The sequence below is a fragment of the Vidua chalybeata genome, chromosome 12 (assembly GCF_026979565.1).
Source record: "Vidua chalybeata isolate OUT-0048 chromosome 12, bVidCha1 merged haplotype, whole genome shotgun sequence".
Taxonomy (NCBI): domain Eukaryota; kingdom Metazoa; phylum Chordata; class Aves; order Passeriformes; family Viduidae; genus Vidua; species Vidua chalybeata.
The window spans coordinates 3,409,537-3,435,191 of NC_071541.1; the positions used below are offsets into that span (position 1 = coordinate 3,409,537).

Sequence of the window (25,655 nt, forward strand, 5' to 3'; positions counted from 1 at the left end):
GAAATCCTATTTGTAACAAGTTTTTTAGCTCACCTCCAGCAGCGCTTCTGAGCACCCAGAAACCATTTGGGGCATTTTCACCTGCTAAGACTGGGTAATTGTCACCAGCTTTAGAGTTTATTTGGGAACTGAAGACACAGGAACATTCTGTTGGTGGGGAATAGGGAATCTGTCTGTCCCAGATGTGTTCATTGCACTGCCCCTCACAGGGATCACTGGGACTGAGCTCTCCAGGCTGCTCCATCACTCCTAAGCACCAGCTCAGACACTGCAGAGTCACCCTGACACGGTCACAGCTGGGTGAAAACACCATTGCTTTGTTCCCTTGTCATCTTTGCCAACAGCCTGGCCTGGGCCCTGAAAGCTGTGACAAACAGGTGGCTGTGGTGGCACACAGCAGGGAGATGCATCAGCACAAACTGCCCAGCCCAAATCTTCTGCAAGGCAGTAAAGTGCATTCCCACCCTGCCTGAGTTACACCTTTGTCTCCTCTGCCCACTGCATCCCATGGCAAGATAAGCTCATTAGGGGGATTTATTTTTTAAATTCACTCCTTTAAAGCACATGAAATTCCTGATTTTATTGATGGCTGCCAAGGATTACAACTTCATTCAGCTGAATTTCCCTTAAGCTCTATGCTTGCCCTAAGCTAATCACAATTTTCAGGAAAGGAAGGCATTTTAGAGTTTTCCTGGTGTTCAGCTCCATTGGAAATTGTTTGCCACATGTGTTCAATAGTCTCACCTTACCTGTAGTTCCCAAATTAACATTTTCTGTTTACTGATTTTAGAGCTGCTGGAGATAAAGGAATTTTCTGCACCCAGGGGTATCTGCACTGCTGCTGCATCCATATCAAATCAAATAATTATGGACTGTAGCAGTCTGGAGATATTGACATAGGCAGGACATCACTTGTTCATGGGAATTTCCTTAACTCGATGATTTCCAGTTAATAACAGCTGAAAGATTAAAGGGAACCTTTTTATTCTCTGCTTAGTCCTGCCAAATAACCTTAATTACTTCCAAAACAAAACCAAACAAAGACCACTGGACGTTTTAGTAACTTTTAAGGCCTTGCCCAACCACATTTTTCCAGGCACCATCTCCAGGCAGCAAGAGAAGAACCAAGTGTTTGTGCTGATGAGCCATACTGACCCTCAAGGTCCTACTTCACCTCTTCCAGGCACATCAAGTGGAATATTTGAGAGCAAAACTTCTTTTCTCGTGGTTTTTTGTCACTATCATTATGTTTAATTCATTTTTTGCGCTGACATGTCTGCCAGTGCCAGCACAGACCCCCTGGATGTATTTCTGTGGGGCATTTTCAGGAGAAAAGGTGCCACAGGACAATAACAGGGATGTTTCCAATATCTTGAACCTTCCTGAAGAAGCCACTGAGCTGTTCCTTACAGGGATTTGCAGTGATATGACAATACAAAAATACTGCTTTTCATCTGGTGCACATTAAAAATAAACTCTTCTAATAAAGTCTGTTTGGGGCCCTGATTCAGCTCTGCTTTTTCTTCATTTGCTGCTGCAAGAAGAGAGTTCAAAATGAGCTCAGACCATCAAAGCCACCTGCTTGTTCTATTTTGCAATCACTCCACAATCAGCCTACAAGGTGTTAAATGACTGCAAAAGTGCATGCCAATGGAGAAGCAGGGAAACAGAGGCACAGCAAAATCATCTCCTTGATCCAGCTGTGTCCTGAGCACCATCCTTCTCCTTTTTCCATCCTTTTCCATCCACCACCACTTGTGCAGGAAGGAAAGGCTCAGCTTTCACAAATGAAAAACATCACTGGGGTTTTTTTTCTGGCCTCACAGACCATCAGAGACATTTTAGGACAGTTGCTGCTCTTGGCTGAAGCATTGCCCAGATTGGAAGCACCGATCTCCCCAGAACACCCCAATCCCAGTGAGAGCAAGACTGGAGCAGCTCCTCTGCCCCCAGCAAAATGCTTCAGGTTTTTCATTTCGTGACTTCAGCCAAAGCAAAACCCGAAGCAGAAGGTACTTAATGATCCAAAGCCAGGCTGAGATTGAACTTGTACATATATCCTATGGAATTATCCCAGATTCTGTAAGACAAAATGAAGAAGGCAATGGGGCTTCTGCACGTTGGGATTAGCTAAGGGAATCAAATCCAACCATTTTAAGGAGAAGAATAAGGAAAAACAAAACAATCTTAAAGCTGTATATTCAAAATAACAACTGACTTTTGGTGGGGGGGTTTGATTGTAATTTTTGCCTGTACTGGGAGACACTGGGCTTGCCCTCCACTCCAGGGATTTGCCAGTTCATCCTTCCCTCCTCTCAGCCCTGCACCAGGAGCTGGACCAGGCACCCAGAAAGCAGCAGAGAGCAGATTTTCCTCATCAGTTGGGTTCTGCAGTTGTAGGTGAAGGCTCTGCAGTGATTTAAAGGCAAATGGAAAAGCCAGGTCTCTTCACTCAGTATAAACTTTGTCATCTGCCTATGAGGCTGCTAAAAAAATTCTTTAAAACAAATCCATACAGGAGAGCCATTAATACACAGGCCAGCAGAAAAGGGTTGGGTTGTTTATATGGGTTTGATTTTTTTAAACTATAAATAAACCATGATTCCTTTTACTAGTTTAACTTCACCAAACCTCCTATTGTTTATATATTTCATCAGGAGCCACCCTCAAGAGGGGCAGCCTGTGAGATTCAAGATCTCCTTGCCCAGCACATGCCAGAACAAAGAATCCCTGTGTTTCAGTGTTCAAAAGCAGCATTCAATTGATCAGAGGTAGCAGCAGATGGGAGATCATCACAGAAAGAATACTTTTTAATTACCAAAACATATGTGCTGATGCAGTGCAGCACAGTTGTCAGGTTTTTGTACCACTTAGAAAAAGTTTCTGTACCAAGGTGAGTAATTTTTGGTCACGTTTCACAGTAAAAACCCTTGTTACATTTTCTATTTAGAGCTAATCTGAAACTGTGGACCCTGAAGAATACTGGGTGAATAGAAGGCTGTGCCTTGTCCACAAACCTTCAGTGTTTGCCTTTAGATACAACCAAGAGCAAAGCTGGGAAATGAGGTTAAAAAAACTTACTGGAATAAAAAAAAAAAAAAAAAAAAAAAAAGCCAAACAAGGAAATAAACCTGAGCAAAACTGAGCTCTTTGCTGTTTCAGCATACACAGCACAAGCAGGCAGATGGCATTTCACAACTCCTTTATCTCAGTGCCTACAGACGAGCCATTCATATTCCTAAAATTCATGAGAGCTCTAAGGAAAGCTGATATTGCCATGGAGTTACATTTCTGGGTGCTGGATACCACCAGCAGCAAGCAGTCCTTAAGGCTATCCCTTATGATGCTGTGAGCCCCACACTGTGGGAATCCAAGCTCTCTGATGCTCACACAGCTCCAAGGACTCCCACCAGCCCAGAACAGGCTGTGACAGCCCTGCCCTCCCCACTCCCCACTGCTGGGAGGATTCATGGGTGCAGAGTTACTCACACAGCCCTGCCGTGCTCCTCTGCCCTGCTGGAGCTCCCTCTGGTCCAGGAGAGCTGGAGAAAGACCCAAAATCCACCTCAGGCTCCGCTCTGGAGCAGCCTGTAGCTCGGATGGAGCTGCCAGCCCAGCCCTGTTCACGTCTCAGGCAGCCAGAGGGGTCCTGGTGCCTTTTCCTGCCTGTGTTTTATAGACTCCTTAAAACCTTCAGCACAACTTTTGGATTACACTCTATTGATTCCACCAGTGATTCACAGCCTAGAGATTAAAAAAAAGGCTTCTCCCATTGCCAGGCTCCAACAGGAGCAGTAAAGCTCCACAAAGAGGTGAGAGGGGGAAATAAATAGGCAGCAAATGGATTGAGTCTTGGCTTACAAAGTTGCCCCAGAGAGGGGAAAGTACCTGCTGAGACAACTGGAAATTAACTATATTTCTAAGGTAGCACATCATGTATGGTAGAAGATCCCACTAGCACAGCTAAATAATCAGCAGGACAAGGTAGAAACATCCAGGAGAGCTGAAACTCTGTGTTGGGAATATCCTGAATTAATAAAACCAAGAAGCAGACCTCCTGTGTTTGAATTTTTTGCTGTTACTTTTGACAGTCCTACAGGAAGCAGGAAAATAAGGAGAGAGAACGCTGCCTAGAAACTTCCTGGCAGGGAATGCAGTGCCATGGGAACAGGGAAAGGCTGGCCTTGGAGCAGGACCAGGTGAGCCCAGGCTCTGGCAGCAGCCCCAGCCCAGCTCCCAGCTCCACACACTGGATTTTTCTAGAAACCAGGAGCTCCCCCTCTCCCACACATTGCCAGCAATCCTCTTCCCAGCACATCCACAACCTGGTAAGAGCCCAGCTGGCAGCTGGGCCAGCACAGACCCCAAACTGGGCTCCCCTGTGCCCTTCCCCTGGCAAACGTGCCCTCTGCCAGGGCCAGCACCACACGTGCTTCACCTGCTCATACTGCAGCCACAGCTCTCTTCAGAACATCACATTTCAATTGGTTCTCAGCTCCTTCTCCTGCTGGAAACGGTTGCCACCGTTTCCCCACACGTTGTGGTACACAGACAGGAGTTTTGTGCTTTTTTTTCCTCTTTTACTTCTTTAAATCCTTGCGTTAAGCAAGTGGCTCAGTAAAAGAATCAAAATTGTCATTCTGTGCAGTGAAATTTTTCATTTGTCTTTCTATTCCTCATCAGTCATTAATGATGCACAAATTCTTTTCCTTTCTTTATCCTTTGCCCCTCTCCATTCTTTATACCTGGTACATGGACTTTTGTGTTACAAATTCTTCAAAGACATCATTACTCTTTGCATTGATATGCACTGAAATAATCTTTCTAATCTTTGATCAAAGACTTGCTCTATCTGGCTGCACTCATTTCCTTTCTTTCCCTTTCCTAGTCAGCCATTTTTATTTCTATTTAGTTTTCCTACCAAAAAAAGCCATCAAATCAGAAAGCCAAGGCCACACCCAGTCACACTGGTGATGTCCTTCATTTGGATTTCCTTACACACTGCCTTGAATGCTTGGGCACAACCCCTGAACTCAAGTTCCTCCTCAAGACTCTTCTGCCAGGGAAGGTGATGTTCAGATGCTGAATTTTCCTCAGCACACCCAGTTCTGCATTGGTGTTTCTTCTCCAGATTTTTTCCATAGATATTTTCCTTTGGGTGGAAATCTGAGGAAAGGCAGATCATTAATTAACACCTGAACTAAAATGGGGATGATCACCATTATTCCAGAGCTACTCAAGGACTGCAGAAAATAATTCTCTGTTGGCTTTTTTTTAGCCAGTAAAACATTGGATTCTCTTTGCAGCACTTTAACCCATACACATTCTTTTTCAGTTTTTAATACTCATGTTCCTCTCTCATCCAATTCTGAGCAGTTCCCCTCTCTTCTTTATTTCCTGAGCCTTCCTATTTCACAAAGCTGAGGCTTCCACTTCCCCCACGTTCTCAACGTTCAGGAATCAAGCTTGGGTGCTGAACTTTGTCAAAGCTGCTTCCTGAGCCCAAGCTCTCACTCAGGAATGCACATCTGTGCTCAGAACCACTCTTCAGCTTTTCCAGGTTATATTATCCAGCCATTTGATTTCAGGGAGGAGGTTCCTGACGTACTTGGATGCCTTCTGTATCAATATTTCTGGTTTAAACAAGGGCTTTGGGGTCCTTTGGTTGGTTCTGGAGGCTTTTTGTTGGTAGGCTGTTTGAATTGGGGACTGAAATAAAGATCTACAGGTAAACAGCACCATAATGAATGTACCAACATAAATAATTTGTTCTGCATTAAGGTGAAAGAACTAAATAAAGAGTATTAACTTGCATTTTACAACTATTTTTTAAAGTCCATATAAAAAGGGCATATATTTAATGAATGTCAGGATGCATTATTAAATAACTCAGGGGCACCAGAACAAAATATGCCAAAAAAATGAACAGGAACATCAATGAAAACCTGTATGCACACTCTTTCAGGCCAAAGACACAAACCACAGAACGTGTCAGTCGTGTTCACAACACAGCTCTTTTGAAGATTTTTATATCAGTAACTGTCAGGTTGAACAGCTGTTAATTTTAGCAGCATTTATTCTACTTTGTTTACAGTTTTGTTGGGTTTAATGTGCTTTCACACATTGAGCAACAGAGCAGCAGTGAACAGTAGCTACACGAATATATCTATTTATTTATATACTATCCCTATGATACTTACTCTGCTCTCAGGCACCTGAACCTGCCCTTGGATGCCAGTAAAATGCTATTTCATCCCCAAAAACAAGTAAAAAGCAGCCATAGCACTTATTTACACTTAAATACAGCACTTATTTGCACATATATGATATAATTTACACTTATATACACACTGACAGTGGAAGCCACTGAATAGAAAATAGGTAAAATGCTCTGATAAATTTAAACTACTGCAGGTAGCAAGCATGCATAATTTATTGGTATTCCCAGTTCTGCAGACACCTCGCAAATAGCAAGATTTTAAGTCTGGCAAGATGACTTTGAAGTGCTGTAGAGGGTCAGGAGTGTGTTGGAGACACCACAGAGATGCTTCACCACAGAGATGGGCAGGAGGAAAACTGATCAATTTTGGGTGGCTGCTGTGAGTCAGCACCTTCTACCAAAATAAGTCCCGGGATCAATATCCCTGGGTATTACCCTTGTGCTCATTCAGCTCTTCAGAAACAAAAATAATTACAAATATCTGGGGCAGAATCCTCTCTACCTGATACAATGTTGTGTATAATCACAATTTAATCCACCTGGGCGAGGCAAAACATGAACAGCCTCTAGGAAGTGCAATATAAGCTTTAAAACTCTAGCATAACACAGAGGGAATTTTATATCCTCAAGTGCATTAAAAAAAAAAAAAAAAGGGAAATAACTCCTGCAGAGGGGTTAGAAACAGATCCTGTAGGATTAGAGCACCGAAAGGACTGATTATAAAGTGGACTAATTATAAAGGGGAGAATAACAATTTAAAATATCAGTCTTTGCACTTAGCAGCCCACAAGCCATATCATGCCCTTGGCCAAGCAAGTTAACTGCAGTGAGAGCACTCCACAGGCTTTTATGGCAGAATTAGCTCCCCCCCCAAAAAAAAAAGAGAAACTCAAGTAGTTGTCACTGATGTTGAGCCAAAAAAGCTTTCTGGCTTTAGTGTTCCTCTCTGCGAGGTCAGAGGTGGCCACAGGACCTTTATGATTGCTCAGGGTTCATTTGACTTGAATCATCCATGAATGCAGTCCAACAAGCTAATTAAAACCATAAAGCTTCTCTTGGACTGGATTAAGGGTTGTCATTTTTTTTCCTTTCCCGTAGGAGAATAATTTTTTACAGCCCGAAGTGAAGTTACATATTTCCACAAGACAATACAAAATGAAAAAGGGAAACAAAGAAATACATGCTTTACCAAAAGCCAATAAAAAGGAGACAGATTAGCTTTCAATCACGCTGAAACAGGTCAGAGAAGTAAATCTAACTTTGCAGAGCTATAAAGAAAAGATCTGTCTTTGTCTCTGTGGTTTAAATAAAAGTTTGACAAGAAAGTTAATAATATGAAAGAGAAGGGAGGATTTATAAAAATCTCTTTTGCAGAGGTAAATAATTGAAACAAGGCACAGAGCTCAGAAATTATTGTAGTTCCACTTCAGCACAAAAAAAGCCCTTCTGAATTCAGCACAGTGTGCAGAATGGCAGGGGCAGCCAAAGCTTCTCAAAGCCAGCTCACATATAGATAAAGCAATTTTGGAAGTTTCACTGTTACAAAAATTAGCCAAAATTTTACCAACTGCAGCACCTTCAAAAAGGGGAATAAACACCAGACTGAGCCCAAAGTCTCCTTATAAATTATCCTCTCCTTGCCTGCTTTGGAGCATCCAAACTGACCAACACTTTCATAATCCACTTAAACCCCACTCCCCCCTCACAACAGGACAGGAGGGTTCTGACAAGGAAAATCCAAGCAATGCTCAGAGCTAAAACCTCTCCTAAAAGCCCCTGGCACACATCCTGAAGAACCAAGTTTCTAAGAAAACCACCACTGCTTCAAAACTAAAGGAAATTTCCCTCAGCTGTAATCCAGATGGTTCCTTTTTTCCTGCAATTGTGGAGCAGAAAGGTTTCTCCCCGACTCTGTTACAGAAGCAATTTCCATAAAAACCTTTCAAAAGAGGTGTTCTCTCACCTTAAGCCCAAAACTGCTCAACACTTCTTTGCAAGACATAAAAAAAAAAAAAAAAAAAAGGAAACCTCTATCAGGAGCTCACTTAGCTCACGCACTCAGGAGTTAAATGAACTGTTCATAGAAGGAATTATCCTCCCTGGACAGCCTGGTGGAGGCTTTGAAGTTGGGAAAGCAACTCGTTTCTGAGCACCAGCTGGACTTTTTTTAGCTAGCAAATTTGCTGCTAATTCAGTAGTGCAAGGCACCAGTGAGAGTTTCTTGTTTCTTGATTTCCCCTTGACACATCACTTTTGCCACGTTCGTGCTGAGGGTCTGGAGTTCATTGCTTCACCCCATGCGTGGGGATGTGGAGAGGTTCTGTGGAGACTTCTGGGCTGGTTTAAAGGGATCAAATTGACTCCTTTGATCCCAAATTCTTACCTGCATGTAATCCCTGCCACCTCTACCTCTGCACAGCCCTAACTTGCAGCAGGATGAAGAACAGATGCACCCCTCAGCTGGGAGTGACTATTAAATCTCTCCAGCTTCTGCTCTTGCAGCTTTAGTCCCCCACCTTGATCAAATCTTATTTCCTCAAAGCTTCTTAGGGCAGTATCCAAGTCCCCAGAATGCTAAATTGTCACTCAGAAATGAGTGCAGATTATTTGGCCTGTCTCCTTCCCAGCTTTGGAATGCTAAACAAAGATGTGAAGCACTCAGCACCTTCATGTTGCCTCTTAGCCAAGATTGTAATTTCAAATATCTGATTATATTCCTTCCCTGATGAGTTCAAAGGAAACAAAAGGCAGCTACTAAGATGCAGGATTTAATTGCAGGAGGAAAAAAGGCTCTGAAGAAGTTTCATGTGACAGAATCAGCAACAAGTGTCATCTGCTATTAAATAAGTTGTCACATCATGGAACGTGTGCAAATGAGAAGGAGTAACTCCCACAACAAGAGAGATCTAGAACGTGATATAAGGAATAGAAACACACACAAAAGTGAGTGAAACCCTGCGTGTTCAGAGCTGAGCAAACAGGTAAAGAAGAGAGGGAATCATCCATTTGGAAAAGTCAAGACAAAAGCTGTGTGGATCCAAATCACCGGGCAAAAATACTGAGTTTGCCACTGCTAAATCCTGCTTCAGAACTCCAATTGCACCTTAAAATGCACATTTCTTTCCAAATTACTAATTAGCATTATGCTTAATTTTATCAGGGCTACTGTTACTAGGGAAGACTGATCCAGTTAGAGGAAATAATATTTAAATAATAGCACTTATTTACTTTAATGTTGATAGCATACATATTCCAAACACTGCTACTGAATCGAAAGTGGGTGATGGAGGCTATTTTAGACACTTGAGAAAGATATTCTAGATCAGGAGAGATACAGCCTGACTGCAGAGAGCACCAGGAGTGCAACGAGACTAATCAGAGATCTGCAAGTGTGACATGATGGAAGATTAAAAACATTATGGTCTGTTTGCCCTGAAGAACAGACAACTCATGGGGGACCTCAAAGCCTTCACACACACAGAGCAGAATATCATCTTTTTCCATACCTAGGACAGATAAGACAAGTCACTCCGTTTTCCTGACTAATTACAAGAAGAAACATCCAGGGTAAATGTCAAGAAAACCTTTCTAACAGCAGGGATGAGGAGACAGAATAGATTAGCTGAGCATTTTGCTACCATTGGAGATCTTTCAGAACACATTGAATAAATACCTTGTCAGGATTAATACACAGCTCATCCTGCCTTGGGGCTGATGGATGAGTTACATGACCTCTCCAACATCCTTCCAGGTTATTCCACTGAATTTCTCTTGTAACAGTTGCTCTGAAAATCAGGAGCTGGATTTGATAACTGAAAGTAATTTCCAGGATTCCTCAGGAGCACATGAGTGGTACAAGATAAATCGCATTTTCAGGGAGTACAGAGCTGTTTGTTTCCCTGCTGTTGCAATCACCATCTTTAAGCAGCTGGGAGCACACACAGAAGTTGGGGTAATTTCCATTATCCAGTTCAGAAGTCAGTTCCAAAGGGTGGTAAATTAACTGTGCTGCAATTGTGCTAAGGAACATTTCAGCAAAGATACATCTGTTAAAAGCACCCTTGAAAGGCAGAGACCTTTAAATCTTTAAAGCTTTCCCTTTGAAAGACTTAATTTTTGCAGAAGTGATAAAGGTTTAACTAACATCGTTTGATATCCAGCCTGGGAGATATTGGGGAAACAAATAAAGAGTTTAAACACCATTTTTGAGAATTAAAATGCAAGATCTCCTCCAAGTCATTCACTGGCAAGGCTCCCAAATCATTCTTGCTTAATATAGACTATCTCAAGTTGGAAGGGACCCATTAGGATCAATTAACTTACTAGCTAAGTAAGTTAATTCTCACCTTTAATGCAGCCAGATGGTTCCCAGGAACCAGATGACTGAAAAATGGAATCTTTGGCCTTTCTGAGATCAATTTCGGAGCTATAAGACATCTTTTAAATAAAGATGATCTCCACTTGTAGAAGTCATTTGTCATACAAAAATATTTAACAAAATGCTGGTGATGACTTTAAAGAATCTATTCTCTAATGATCCTTGTACAGAACTGACCACCTGAGTCCTGAACGTCTCCAGCCCGAACTCCCTCAGTAAATCTTTCAGACACTGGAAGGAAACGGGGTTTTAAGTTTCCTAAATCAATGGCCTCTGTGGCTGTTAGTACATTCCATTTTGTACACCATCGAGATGATTGAGTTTTGGTTGTTGATTGGGGCTAAAATTGACTTCCAGCACTGTAAATGGAAGCAGTGCTGGGGCTCCAGAGGCACGCAGGGCACGGCAGGAGATTCCTGCATCCTGTAAGACGTGTGGTTACCTCAGCACTGCCCCTGCCATCCAGCAGAAATCTTCCCGAGCTGAGCTGGCTGTCAGAGCTCCTGGCTGACAAGCAGGAGAGGAAAAGCTGCCAGCATCACTCCCTGCTCAGGCCAGGATGAGGTCCTGCCCCCGAGCCCCCAGACTGAGCTCCCTTCCCTCGCAGCGCCCGTCGCTCTCTGAACCTATTTACAGCACCATCCCTTTTCATCACTCAGGCCATTCATCTGCAGCCCATGCAAATTAAATTAGAGCCTCAGCTTCCATCAAAGCAATCCTGGTTTGTGTTGCAGGATGTGCAGTTTGATCCTGTGCTAGCTCCAGCCTTGAATCCCTAATGCCACTGGGCCATGAGCGGTACCCGGTGTTGCTCACCCATGTGCAGGCAGCTCCTGAAGCATCACAAAATACAATTATTGCCTTTTTTTGGTCTTGGCTGCTACTCCTTGAATCATGTGAAAGACAGAGAGAGTGGGAGGTGCCCTGTGCCCTGGAAATTTTGGAGTAAACCTCTGGAAAAGGAGGTTGGGGGATGCACACAGAGCAGGAATTGCAGGAGGGCACAGCAGAGATGGAGAGGTTCTACTTGTCTGCCCATCACCTCTGCCAAAGACCCTTCTAGAAACCAAGGAACCCTCTGAGTATGGAATCATATTTCCAGAGGGAAACAAACCTAAAGATTTTTACACAAGCAGACTTGGTCTGTTGGGGAAGTTCCCACTGGGACTCACACCCTCCTCATTTCCTCTCCCCATGCCAGTCTGTGCTGGTGAGGAGTAACTGCCATTAAAGAATAAAAAAAAAATAACTTGTATCTTCACAATTATTTGAAATCTTTGCAAAAACAACTTTTTCTTCTCCCCCAGTAAAATTATCACAAAACCCCCGTGTCAGTGGCTGCTACAAGGATCAGCAGAAGTGACAGTGGCAAAAGTTCATGCAAAAAGCTCAGCTCTCACATTGTTATGAGAAACTGCACAAAGAGAAGCATTGGCCAGCCTTGCACAGGGACAGTGACAGCAGCAGGTAAAAATCCTCTCCCAAGTCCCAGTTTTACTCCATATTTTACCCTGCATTCCTCACCAGAAGGGAATGCTCATAAGCTGCTTTCCAGGGCAGCTTGTTGACTAACAGCTGGTTGGGGATAAGGTGATGCTTTACGACTTCACCTTGGGCTGCAGATTTCATCTCAGGTACAAATCCCTTTTGGAAAAGTAACAATTTTACCTCCACTACTTGACTTAGCTCACTAAACTGTATTTTTCATCCTTTCTTTCTAAGAGAGGAAAGAAAAAAGCCATGAAATTCAACACATTCAACCATCCAAGTACTTAAAAGCACAATGCAAACTCACACAGCCCAAGTTTTGGTCTAGTCAGGGTTTTCAGTGTAGCACAGCTACACTGTGCTGCACTGCCTGTTTTTTGCAGCTCATGGCCCAAACCAGTGCTTTTGAAGTTACTCTAGCTTATCAGCTAAATATGCATTGATTTATTTTATTATTTATTCTTTAAAAGGATGTATTATTAATTAGGCAACAGAACAGAGCAGCTTCCCTGGAATAATTCCAGTCTGTGACTGAAAAACATATGCAAGGTGCCATCCAGAACAAAAACCCCCTGGTAGCTGAAGTGAGGATTTCACACAGCAAGCTCAACATCCAGCCTTTCAAAACTAATGGATTGGGGCACAACTTCTGTTCTTTCCAGTTTATGCTGAGCAATTCAGGGGAAAGATTATGGACAGGGGACTCTCTACAAGTTAAAAGTAGCACAGGGACTGCTTGTGGAGGTGCCCAAACAAACTCAACCCCAATCTTCCCACGTCCAAAAGTCAGATTTCCCTTGATGGACTCGTGGCCTGCAGTGAAGGTGCCAAGTCCCACCTGACATCAGCACACAGCAGAGGAATGATGCTGCTGGAAACACCAAGGCTGTGGTCCAAGCCCCTTCAAAGTCTGAGGATGAGACTGGTCAAATTATCCCTTAGGCTTCTCTTCAGAGAGCTGAGCTCTTAAAACCCATCTGTTGTTATTTCAGGGAATTAAGGATTTTTATCCCCCAATTTACCCCCCACATCAGAGTCCTGTGGTGCAGAGCAGGGAGTGCACAAGCCTCAGACTTGTGTTTGCAGCTGACCGACCCCCAGAGCACCCAGATGGGCTCCACAAGCTCTCTTGGATGTCACATCCCCCTGACAGGGGTTGGAAGCAATTCAGCAAAGTTGCATTAAGGCAACTTTAAAGCAAGAGGCCCCTGGGCTAAATAAAAAAATAAAAAACTCCATGGAGAATCCTGGAGAAGATGACATGGCTCTTCTGTTGGGCTGGTCATTTCACCTTCCTTCCCTTTTTCCCTTCCAGAGGGACTCAGGCATTAGGCTGAGTGTTGAGCTGTCAGTTCAGATTTTCAGCCTTTAGAGATGAATTCCCCTCCTGGCTTGAGGCAGGAGCACTCACCTCCTGCAATTGTGTGTGTGTAGCTAATCACATGCAGCTACACTGAACCTGATTGTTAAAAGGCTGAGTAAATATAACTACACCCTCGTTATCTTGTTTAAAGGTAGGAAGATTAATTTGAATTCTAACTGGAAATACTGATTCAATGAATAAGCCTGAAATGTAGCGGTTTTCAATTACACTAAGAAATTGGTCTTCTGAATTTTCAAATTATGCGAGGCAAAGCAAGTTCACTTTAATCTATATGTGGGGATATATTTGCCGTCTTCACAGTGCTGCATGTCAGTGCTAAAAGGGAGTGAAAAATCCTAACCTTGGCTGTTGGTGCCCTCCAGGGGCCTGGCTGGGTATAAATTTCAGCCAAAACATAATTTTTGAGCATTCAACACATACAATAAATATTGCATATTATTACCCTGCTTTAAAAGGGGGTGAGGGCCATTTTTCATGGTACCCTCAGCAGACAGGTGCTCTCCACAGTCCCACAGACATGAAATAAACAGGGGCAAGAGAAGGATGCATTTATATTTGACTACTTCCAGCTTCCCTGCCTGGATTCCTAAGAAAAAAAGCTTTATATCCAATAAGAAACCTGGAGGACAAATAGAGGTGGGGAAAACTCAATCTTGTAACTTCAAGCCACGATGTGAGTTCTACTTAAGTCCATTTTTGTTGCAAGCTTACTACAGCTTCACAATGAGCTGACATGCAGTGGTTTTACACCCTCTGGAGCAGGACAGAAAGCATTCCTCTGCCTCACAGGCTGCAGGTGAGTTCCTTATAGCACAGACTATTAATTCTCATTTTCCCTTGCCATCCCATAACAGCTGCCACAACCAGACAACAGAGAGGCAAAGTTAAGCCAACAAAAAAACCACCAAACTACCAGTGTCCAACAGCAGTCCCCAGAAAACCCAGAAGATAATCTGTGTATAACACACCTCCAGCACGGAGCTACCTGATGCAGGGCTTTTCTGGAATTAATGGAGCTCTTCCTGCCAGTGCACAGGACTCAACAACTGCAGAGAGGTGGCTGGGAGGAGGTGTCTTACCAGGGCACAGCTGTGTTGGAATTTCTCCCCATAAACATTCCCACACCTTTGGAAAGCACCATGTCAAAATAAGGCTGGTGTTATTGTCCAGCCTCACCTGCAAGAGCAGCTACAACCTTACAGATACTTCTGCCAAATTAAAACTCAATGTTTTTGATGAACTAGAAGCGTCCTCTAAATCCACATCTCCCTTCTTCATCTCACAGCATCAATCATCCAATGAAAGTCGTAGCTGTGGAAAGCTCCCTTCCACTGAGGTAGGAGTGGCACTGCTCTGTTCAGCCCACTGTGCACCAATATTGAAATCAATATTTAGATTTCCTGCCAGGCCTAAGTAGGCAGGACTGCACTGGAGGCCCAGCAGGGCTCAGCCCTGGGCTTTCTCCTCCACAAAGTCCAGCAAAGTGCTCCAGCAAAGTCCAGACCAGGTGCTGCTGACCTAATGCACCTGTGGGGTACCTGAAGATGGTGAGAATTCCATCTGAATTCTGATGAGGGAATGCTGAAGCTGCTGAGGGATGTTCTACCAAGCACAGGGTGCACAAGTCAGCTTCTGACAGACCTGCTGAAAGAGTTACCATCTCCCTCTCCCTGCTCTCTGGTCACGTCAAGAAATGAGACTTTAAAGATGAGGAAAATCCAAAAGTAAAAAAGTCTTTGACATAATTAATATCAGATAATTGTTCTGAGACTTCTTCCATCTGCCAATTACAAGTGGAAATTGAGTCTGGGGAGCTACTGCAGATCATCTTTCTGCAATTACAATTTGTGATGAGCTACCCAGCTCCAGCAGCTCTCCCCGAGCTCCAGCACGATCCTAAATGGAAAACCGGGATCAGCAGTGACACAACATCAATCCCAATGTTTCACATGCCCACAAACCACAACGAGCACTCCTGGATTGCTGCTGCGTGTGACCGCCCAGCTCACAGCTGAAAAATCACTGCCCAAATCAGAATGGCAGGCAATTAGCAACACACGCTGTCTCCCATTACTTGGTTTTGTTCTCCTTAACTCACTCCCCACCCGGGCTCTCTGTCACTATTTTCAGAGGTCATTTGGAGGCAGTTCAGAGCCGAACAGGAGCTTGGCTCCCAGCAGTGCCACTGGGCCTGACACGCCTGGAGCTCCCAAAACCTGACACTGAGCAGCCAGAAACACGAAGGAGCAGCAGCCCATCCTCAGCAGGAGCACAGCTCCATCCTGGTTGCTCCCTGCCAGGCTCTCATTAGAGAGGAACATCAATTAATAAAGCAGCCAATAAACCAAAGCATCGGGGTTCTGGCCCATGGGGACCCTTGGGCTGCACAAGCTTTTCCCTGAGAATGCAACAGAAAGGAAAACCATCCCCTACCAATCCTGCCCCGTCCAAGCCCTTTTCACACACATTTAGTCAGTGTGGGGGTTCTGGAACAACAATTTCTATCATATTTCATGTTTTCTGAATATAATAGAAACATTCTCTTGAGAATAGAATATTTCTATCATATTTCATGTTTTCTGATTGTGATAGAAATGTTTTATCAGATAGAATAGAAATATTCTATTCTGAATAGAATTCTATTCTGAATAGAATATTTCTATCATATTCAGTAAACATGAAATATGATATAAACTGTTGTTTCTATCTATTCTGAATAGAATATTTCTATCATATTCAGTAAACATGGAATATGATATAAACTGTTGTTTCTATCTATTCTGAATAGAATATTTCTATCATATTCAGTAAACATGGAATATGATATAAACTGTTGTTTCTATCTATTCTGAATAGAATATTTCTATCATATTCAGAAAACATGGAATATGATAGAAACTTGTTTATTTGCAGGAGTAGAAAGGAAAAGGGAGTGTGTTTTCTTTTGGTCACCTGCAGAGCTGTGCAGGGGCAGCTCAGCCAGCCCTGGACGCTGTTGAGAATTAATTGCACCCTCTCCCCAGCACCTGCAGGTGGCATGGCCTTCCTGCACATCTCTAACCCATGCTCCATAATCACATTCCAGGAGGAAAAAAAAAAAAAAAAGAAAAACAAAACAAATCAAAACACACTTTCTAGATGAAGAGAGGTTTCAAAGATCATAGACTGATTTATGATTTATTTTGTTCAAAGCCATCAATTTAAACAATTGCTTTATTTTCCTGAGGCTGTGCTGGATTAGATTTAGAAAACATTGACAAGGAAAGATTAATGCTGGAGAACATAAAATGAGTTACAGGAGACTGACAATAAAATACACAACCAGCACTGTGCTCAGAACAGCAGAATATGAAGACTCATGGAAAGTACAACTCATATTGATCACAATAGCAGCAAACATCCAAAAACAACAAAGCAGTGCCCATCCTGGGAATTAGAGTCCAGCCAGCATTTTTAGCTTGATAGCCTTTCACTGACAAGCTTTTGCAGTGAATAATCTTTTAACTCTTAACAGGGTATTTTACCCCCTCTGCCAGGCTGCTACATAGTGCAGGTACAGTCACTTTTGTCATCCCTCCAGGTGGAACAAACTGAAAATTAGTGTTTCAGGGGACTTAAACTGAGTTTGCTCAGCTTGAAACGCCCTTTAAAATAATTTATCCACATTGAAAAATCAGAACTTCTATCATGGCCTTCTGCAGGTACCAGTCACTTAAAGTTCAGTCCAACGTGCAGGGGGCTGTTGTCCCATATCCATGTGCTGGCATTACTGACACTTCCACAGCTGCTTTGACCTTTTTACACATTGACACACACTCAGCTGACCTCCCTCTCTGCCTTTAGCCTGTGTGTACATACATATAAAAAGGACAAAACAGAAAGGACAACTTCTCTTTAAGCCTTGGAAGGCTACAGCTCAGCCATGAAGGATTTCCACCAGCACTGAATCTCACCAGCAGCTTTTTCAAGGCACAGTACAACCCCTGGAACATCCTTGTCCAGTGGGAAAATCTTTTTGTCCAAACTTACACAGGCTTGCTCAAGGGAATTAACAGAGAATCTGTTCTACTGCACTTCCGTGGAGGCAGAGATGCTCCATAAGTTTCCCCACAAATATTTTACACTCCACAGCGCTCACAGCATCCCCTTTCCCAGCCCTACTGTCACTATCCAGCACAAAAATCTCACTGTCTTTACATTCAAGCTATCTTGTTTCCAGTAGGAAAAAATGCATCAATCGAGTTAGACTTGGTTCAGCTGCCAAACTGCCACAAAATGGGAGAGAAATTTTGGGGCCCAACCACTAAAATTGATGGTTTTGCAGTACCTCAGCCGCAGAATCAAGTGATTCATGGCATGACAGCATTTCAGTAATCACAACTCTGTTGAAAATAAAACTCCAGTTAATCAGGGTGGTCTTGTTTCCCTTAAATACATTAAAAAGTCATTACCTCAAGTACCATTACATCAATACAGCACTTATAAAGGGACAGCATCAGACAACGCTGAGGGGCTTTTCAGATGCTGCTGTTCCAGCCTTCTGTCATCTCCACAATGGCCCAATTCTTTCAGTCAACAGCTAGAAACATTAAACTTCTATTTTCTCTGCTCAGAGCTCCTTGCTGCCCTTTACTGGCACTTGTTGAGACTCTTGTTGAGCTTGGGAAGGAAATCAGAGCTCTCATATGTATCAGCACTTTTTCTCCCCTGGGTCCAGGTTTAAAGCAGACAACATGTTTCAGAAATATTAATTTACATGAGATATCTTAAGTGCAGCACAGGAGTTTCCCAGAGTTTGCCTTCTCATGCTTCAAGCTTCATTAATCAACTCAGCCCTGCCAAAATATATTGTAGGAAGATGTCTGTAGCCTCTGGTCTAAGGCATAATCATAGCTCAGAGTGGAATAGTTACAAGCCAGCGTCTCCACTTTAACCAGGACACAAGAACCCAAACCTCCTGGCAGCTGCACAATGCTGCTGTTAACTCCTCCACACTGGCAGGACTCTCATGCTAAAAAGGGAGCAAAGCAAGAAAAGAGCAGCACAGAAAGTGGGGAGAGTCAGCAGCTTGAAGTGCAAGGAAAAGGGCAGACCTAGGAAAGAGTGGGAGAACTCTGGAACAAAAACCAAACCTTAGCTTGCACGGGAGCTGCCAGCAGCAAGTCTAGCTCATGAAGGAAGGGGAAAGCTCCTCTCCACCTTTAAAAGCTTTCTATAACTTCTTACATCTCAGGTGCTGCTTTTTGAGGGAGCTCAGCCAAAGAGCAAACCATGCTGAGCACATCCCTGCCACTGCCCTGACAGGAAAAGGGTCCCCAGTGCTGAGGAGCTGCATGGCAAAAGTGCTGTCACAGAGCCACGGGGAGGGAAGGACAGAGTAACAGCAACACAGCTGGAAAGCCCTGAAGATCAGCAATACTGCAGCCAGAGTGAGAGCTGTCACTGCTCTGTTCTCACAGAGCAGCCCCTCACAGACAGCTGGAAACACCAGCCAGGAATCCTCTCCATGTGGGAACGCAGGACATCCTTCTGGCTGCCCTGAGACCCTGGCACCAAGTCAAAAACACCTGTGGCTTTGATTTTAGCCCGTGGAAAAAACTGCCAACTTTGTGTGAAGATTTACAGGTCACAAGAGTTTGAGTTAATGTAACACAGGGTGAAAAAGTAGAATTTTGGGATTTTTTAGAATGGGGTTCAGGAGGCAAGATGGAGGAATTTGGGCGTGTCTTGTCCTTCTTCTTCTCCTCCATCTTTCACTCTGATGGTGACACTTTTTACTGGTTTAGAGACACACACTCTCTAACATAGGTGATAGGTATTGGGAATTAATCATAAATAAAGTACACGTAGTTTTTGGTATAAAATGGAAACACCACCCTAGAGGGCAGACAGAATGCCATGGCTGACCTGCTGGACAGAGCTCAGCAGGGCAGAGAGAGAATGTTCTAGAGAAAGGAAAATAAACAACCTTGAGAAGCAAAACCAACGCATCTGGACTTCTTCTTTGGCTGCAGGGCTGGGAGGAAAAGACTTTTTACGATCTCGGGGTCATCTTGAGCACAGAACCCCGAGATGTCCCAAACTTCTCCAGAGCCCTGACTCCCACTGTGACACCCACACACCCACCTGCTCTCACGTGGATGCCACCCACACCAGGCACTGCCCTCTGCAAGAGCCTTCCTGCAGCCCAGCTCCTCCTCCACTGGCCTGAGCTCAGATCACCTGGAAAGCTCAGTCTCAGGCTTAAAACGGGCACAGCAGTCTCCTCCTGAAGCTGGGCACAGCTAAACAAGCACAAGTCTTGTGCTGTTCCAGGTGGAAAAGGTTCCTTCTGGTTTGCTTTCTGTGTTCATGTAGGTGTTGCCCCCAGAAATCACAGCACAGGGTTTTTCTGTGTAGGACTCCCTTTGTTTCTGCTGCAGCAGCAGCAGGATCCCAGCTCCACACTCAATTTCTAAGTGACAGAATAGCTTATGTGATCGTGCAAAAGCACATGAAAGTCTAAAACTATCTGAAGTAAATCTACCCTTCTTCTGGACCAGTCCTTTCCACTTCCATCCCCATCCACCTGCATAAGATGAAGTACCACTATGAAGCTGACCATTATAGTTTTACAGAAATTAGATTTTATAATGCTTTCTGATTTTATTTAGTGTTTGAATTCTCCAGTTCAGCTCAGCACAGAAAGGAAATTATTCCTACTTTCCCCAGAGAAAACTGGTAGCTTATATTGCACAGAAAAGGTATTTCCCCCCCAAAAAATGCCTTGGCTTAAGACCAACAACAGCAGACTCAGGCCTGTACCAATAAGAGATTCTCAGCACTAAACTCAGGAATTTCCCCCTTTAAAAACCTCTGAATAGGAAAGAGTTCCTATTAGTATTATTCCTAGAGCTGAGAGACCTTCAGATACCAAATCCTGGAATTATTCAGTTTCTCTGTGCTGAAAGAGCAATTTCATACTTCTTGTGGCATTTAAACACTGATCATTGAGCTTCTCTCTCACTCCCAGATCCACAAAAGTTTATTCTGTGCAACCAGAATCAAAGTTGGGTTTCCAGAAGAATTAGCACTTGTAGCCCTTTGAGGGTTTTTTTTTTTTCTCTTAAAACAAAGACACAGCTGATGTCTTGTACTCACCCAGCCAGGAGGAGAAGAACAGCATCCAGGGAAAAAGGAAATCCTTCCACAATGGAGGCAAAAATAAGTATTAAACTTCCAGAGCACTCTCCAGCAGGACACAGAAACCACCGAGCAGCTCATCCCAGAGGAGCCCCATGTGCTGCCCGGTCAGTTTTTCATTATTCCCTGCAGATGTGGAGCTCCTCATCCTCCCCTGCAGCACCACCCCATCACCCACCACCCCCCTGTGCCCCCAGCACACCCTTCCCACTCCCAGGGCAGCCCCTCTCCCCAGACTGACCCAAATCGTGGCATGTCCTGGTGGAAAGCATCTCATGGGACCCCCAGTGCCCCCCAGGAGCCTCCTCCACGGGCACAGTGCTCCCATGGCATGGAGGTGTTGGCTCCTCTAAGGCAGTGAGAGCTCAGAACTTTCTGTTCTCTAACAAATGTTAGCATTTAAAGGTTGTTCCCACCTCAGAATCAATTTCTAACGTTGTACTCCTCACAGGCTGGTGTTTAGCAGTTTAAGCATTCCCATTTTTTCCTTTGTAGCAGGAAGAATCTGGAGTGCTTGAACACTCACACCAACAAAGAAGTTCAGGAAGTCTTGCACAGCTTTGCCTAGAGAAATTTCAAAGTACAAATGTTCCCTGAGATTGGTAAGCACAAACTTGGTGAGTGCCATTGGTGTCACTTAAACAATGGGACAAAAGGCTCTGCTTTTTGTCAAAAAAAAAAAAAAAAAAATCCAAAACTCAAATCCAGCAGCTCAGATCCACACACACCCCAAATTCTGAAGCAAAAAATTCCCAACACCCATTCCACCTCATGCTGTAGGAGCTTCCCATTCCTGCTGCTGCCACACAGTGCTCCCATCTTCAGCTGCTGCAGGAGGAATTCTCAAGGTAGGTTGTGATGCTGATCAGTTGTCTAAGAATTAGTCTGGAATCGTGGCATCCTCCAAGTCCTCTACAGGACAGAAGGCATCTCATGAATATTATTTATTCCCTCTTAAAATTGTTTAAGACTAATTTAAGTTTAAATTCTTCCAGGTTTCCTCAGAAAATGGGAGACAATCATGCACATGGAGAAAATAAGATAAGAATCTGCTAGAAACAAGCTCTTTTCATGGTGCTTGTTCAGAATGAAAACATATAAAGCTCATTATGTAATTAATATCAGATGGAAATTGCACTGGCTTTAAAAAAATTAAACTCCAATGGCACTGAACCCCTCTGTGCCATATCATTTTACAAGGGACTTCTGACAAGGGCCTGGAGTGACAGGACGAGGGCTTGTGGCTCTAAACTGACACAGAGCAAGTTTAGACTAAATATCAGGAAGGAATTGTTCCCTGGCAGGGTGGGCAGCCCTGGCACAGGTGCCCAGAGCAGCTGTGGCTGCCCCTGGATCCCTGGCAGTGCCCAAGGCCAGGCTGGGCAGTTTCCATAGAGAAAAAGAAACTGTGCCTCACGCTGGGGGCAGAACGTGGGGAGCAGCAGCCTGTGGTGCCAGCACTGGGGTGCCCCTGTGCCAAGCCCTGTGCCAGCACTGTGACACTGGGGTGTCCCTGTGCCATCACTGTGACACTGGGGTTACTCTGTGCCAGCACTGTGACACTGGGGTTACTCTGTGCCAGCACTGTGACACTGAGGTGTCCCTGTGCCAGCACTGTGACACTGGGGTTACTCTGTGCCAGCACTGTGACACTGGGGTGTCCCTGTGCCAACCCCAGTGCCAGCACTGTGACACTGGGGTGTCCCTGTGCCAACCCCAGTGCCAGGAATTTGACACTGGGGTGTGCCCATGCCAACCCTGGTGCCATCACTGTGTCACTGGGGTGCCCCTGTGCCATCACTGTGTCACTGGAGTGTCCCTGTGCCAACCCTGGTGCCATCACTGTGTCACTGGGGTGTCCCTGTGCCATCACCGTGGGTGACCCTGTGCCAAACCCAGTGCCATCACCGTGTCACTGGGGTGCCCCTGTGCCATCACCGTGTCACTGGGGTGTCCCTGTGCCAATCCTCGTGCCAGCACCGTGTCACTGGGGTGCCCCTGTGCCAAACCCAGTGCCATCACCGTGTCACTGGGGTGTCCCCGTGCCATCACTGTGACACTGGGGTGCCCCCATGCCAATCCTCGTGCCATCACTGTGTCACTGGGGTGCCCCTGTGCCAAACCCAGTGCCATCACCGTGTCACTGGGGTGTCCCTGTGCCAATCCTCATGCCAGCACTGTGTCACTGGGGTGCCCCTGTGCCAAACCCAGTGCCATCACTGTGTCACTGGGGTGCCCCAGTGCCATCACCATGTCACTGGGGTGCCCCCGTGCCACGCCCTGCCCGCACAGATGCCAGATGCCCCGTGCCCTCAGCAGCAGCAGGGATGCTGCCCGGGCCAGCAGCGTGGCCCAAGGCAGTGTGAGCCATGAGAGCAGCAAGGCACGGCCACGGCAGACAGCGAGCTGGCTCGTGCTGCCAGCAGGGATCCAATCAAGGGTCATTCCATGAAATTACAGGACTTCTCTCCCCTCTCCACCCAGGCACCAAGGGTAACAAGCTTCCTGTGGAATCAGCAGGATGAGATGGCTTGTACTCCCCAGATTGCAGCAAATTTATCCGTGCCAGCACCGCCCTGGAAGCACCGCAGGGTACGGCAGGAAATCACGGATGGATCAGGCTGGAAGTCTGTCGGTGATGGATAATGAGGTGGGCTAAAGCTCCTGTCTTTCCAAGAGTTTGAAGGCAGGCAAGGATGAGCTCTGTAACACAATCACCCATCTGGAAATGAGGATGCAGATATGCCTATATACACACACTCTTTTTAACCAGCAAGGTCTGCTCAGCTCTGCCTGAAGCCAAGAATTATCCTCAGGTGGCTCCAGCAGGATGTGTGGACAACATGCTGCAGCAGCAAAACTCCTGAGGGCATGGCAGGGACTGGAAAGTCCTCTAGAGAAATTTTCACCTGTGAAATGCAGTCCCTGATGCCCTTTATACCTGAGAAATCATGTTCTGATCAGCAGGCATGGAAGAGCTGAATTAAAAGAAGAAAAAAAAAAGAGCAGGATAAATTTTTATTCATCATTTGGCTGCTCAAACATTCCAGAATCTCTTGGTATCACTGACATAACTTTGTGTAACCATTAAAAAGCTCTGGGACAAGATAAGAGCTGCCAGCAGTCGAGGGGACAAGCTTTAAAGTACCAATTTTAAGTGACACATGAATTACAAGCCATAAGCAAATCTTTAAATCATAATACTGACCAAGAGGCTCCCTTCATGTACTTAATGCTGCTACACAGAGTCAGCTGTTTCATAGTTAAATATTTCCCATTATTTCATAAATCCCAGTTTTTATGCTTTTACAGTATGCTTTAAAAAAACAGAATTACCCCCACACAGCAGAATAAGGGAAATGGTCCTGAAAATGTAAAATAAAAGGAGAAAATCCACAACTTGAAATCCCATTCCTTACTTAACTAAAATATGTTTAATTGATTCTCATACTTGCCATCAAATTAGACATCCTGCAATTTATACCTGGCTTTAAATTAAAAAAAAAACCAAACAAACATAGGCTGTATTTGTGTTACTAGACAATATTTGGTGCAGATCATTGAAAACTTGGCCACCTCTAAGAAAATGAGAGGTCTGGGCATAGCCTCACTGGTGTCCACAGCAGGTTTATTCCAGACTTTCAGGTGGACATGGCAGGATGTTTCACAGATGCAGCTGGGAGTGTAGTGGCACTTTACTGTACATGTCCATGTAGATGAAGCATCTAAATGCAGATTTAAAGAACTTATTAATAAAATTTCAGAGGGGTTATCAAAATTCCAATATTAATTTTTATTTTATTTTGACTTTGGAGGGAGTGGAGATGTGAGAGGAAGGCTGAAGCTTTCTGGCTTCTCTTCCTTTTTCTAAAAAGAAAAAAAATCTTTTTGTGAAAGATTTCCATTTTGTAAAAGATGTCAGTTAAAACTTTCTTTAATGGAAAAAAAACCCTTTTTTCTTCAAAAGACATGGCAATAGAGAAATTTTGTTCAAGCTGTGGTTTGATTCCACTGCACAGCTTTGGGTTTTGCTGTACCCTGCCTGCCTCAGTTATTTGCTAATGTAAGCACAGCAAATTATCTGCTATCATCGAGCTGGAGCTATTAGACTGCAGATAATAATTTACTGCTCAACTCGTCTCCGTTCTGAACATGCAAATCATTAATTGATTACAGGTTTGCTGCAGTCATCTGTGCAAATGACTGCTCTTGCCATTCACTGCTGCCTCCTTTCCCACCTGTGTTCTGTCAGCCCTGCTGGGGGATGCCAAGCTCACATTTCAGTGTTGTGCTGTCTGGGGAGTGATGGAGCTCCAAGGGCAGCAGAGCATCCCCACAAGGGCCCTGGGGCTGCCCAGGGTGGGGTTGCTGATATTTGGGATGTGTGATCATCCCAGGGCTGGGGCGCTTTTGGGAGATGTTCTGAAAATGGTGCAGCACAACCTGAAGCTGCTGTGCAGGACCAACAGGGACTGTCAGAAACAGGAATGAATCCCAGCACAGGGAGGAGCTGGAGCTGCTGCAGAGAGCCCAGAGGAGGCTCCAGGGGGATCAGAGGGATGGAGCAGCTCTGCTGGGAGGGAAGGCTGGCACAGCTGGCATTGTTCACCTGCACAGGAGAAGCTCACTGACCTCACTGTGGCCTTGCAGGGCCTGAAGGAGCTACAGGAAATGTGAAGAGAGACAATTGACAAGGGATGGAGTGATGGTACAAGGGGGAGTGGTTTCAAACTGACACAAAGCAAGTTTAGACTAAATATTAGGAAGAAATTCCTCCTAAGGGTGCTGAGGCCCTGGCTGGGGCTGCCCCTGGATCCCTGGCAGTGCCCAAGGCCAGGTTGGACACTGGGGCTGGAGCAACCTGGAACAGTGGAAGATGTCCCTGCCCATGGCAGGGGGTTTGGAACTCGATGTTCTTTAAAAGGTCACGTAAAATAAATCTGTTTGTATAAAAAAAATAACCCTTTATTGCTGATGGAGGAAAAAGCAAACAAGAAAAAGAA

At 44.6% G+C, this 25,655-nt stretch overlaps 1 long non-coding RNA gene across 2 annotated transcripts; it reads right to left on the reverse strand.

The window, feature by feature from the left end:
* Positions 1-4,971: 4,971 nt before the first annotated feature.
* LOC128794182 (uncharacterized) lies at positions 4,972-22,161 on the reverse strand. 2 transcript variants are annotated; one of them, XR_008433020.1, is made up of 5 exons: positions 22,070-22,161; positions 21,381-21,564; positions 21,069-21,216; positions 20,611-20,653; positions 4,972-5,166 (listed from the first exon to the last, which is right to left on the reverse strand). It is a non-coding gene; the product is annotated as an uncharacterized LOC128794182 (long non-coding RNA). The 2 variants fall into 2 exon arrangements; XR_008433019.1 differs by lacking the exon at positions 21,381-21,564.
* Between the last annotated feature and the right edge of the window lie 3,494 nt (positions 22,162-25,655).